This window comes from Silene latifolia, chromosome Y, assembly GCF_048544455.1.
Source record: "Silene latifolia isolate original U9 population chromosome Y, ASM4854445v1, whole genome shotgun sequence".
Taxonomy (NCBI): Eukaryota; Viridiplantae; Streptophyta; class Magnoliopsida; order Caryophyllales; family Caryophyllaceae; genus Silene; species Silene latifolia.
The window spans coordinates 110,193,659-110,194,309 of NC_133538.1; the positions used below are offsets into that span (position 1 = coordinate 110,193,659).

The window sequence follows — 651 nt, forward strand, 5'->3', positions numbered from 1 at the left end:
TGCCTTGTCAACCGCGTGAACTGTTCGAATACCATCCCTCGGGTTCCAATACTCGACACAATGGGTCGCCATCTCCTCAATAATCGCCCATCCCTTATCATCATCAGTATTCTTTTGAAATCTTTCGTTGGATGAAGCATCAAGTATGGCTCTGTGGTCATTGTACAATCTATTGTAGAACTGATTAGACAAAAAACACGGGTCAAAACCATGGTGAGGAAGAGACCTCACCAACCTCTTGAACCGGCATCAAGCTTCATAGAACGTTTCATCCGGTGCCTGCTTGAAACTAGTGATCTTGGTCCTCAGCTGATTGGTGCGCTGCGGAGGGAAATATCTCTTATAAAAAGTAAGAGCAATGGTCTCCCAGTCTGTGATCCCCGCGGCCGTATGGTCCAAGTCAGTCAGCCACTCCCTGGCTGAGTCAGTCAAAGAAAAAAGAAACAACACCTCCTTAATTTTGTCTTGAGTTACCCCCTTTGTGGCGGGGATAGTAGAACAGTAGTCCGTAAAGACCTCCATATATTCCCTCGGGTCTTCACGTCCCACACCTTTAAAGATAATTCTCTCCACCAGATTGATATAGGACGGACGGATGTCAAAAGTATTTCCATCCTCAGTCTGGAGATTGAAACCTTTGGGAATAGCTGA

The 651-nt window shown here is 45.9% G+C and overlaps 1 non-coding gene across 1 annotated transcript; it reads left to right on the forward strand.

Moving 5' to 3' along the window:
• The first annotated feature begins 205 nt into the window (after positions 1–205).
• On the forward strand, positions 206–311 carry LOC141635725 (small nucleolar RNA R71). Its single transcript, XR_012540389.1, has one exon. It is a non-coding gene; the product is annotated as a small nucleolar RNA R71 (small nucleolar RNA).
• Positions 312–651: the final 340 nt, after the last annotated feature.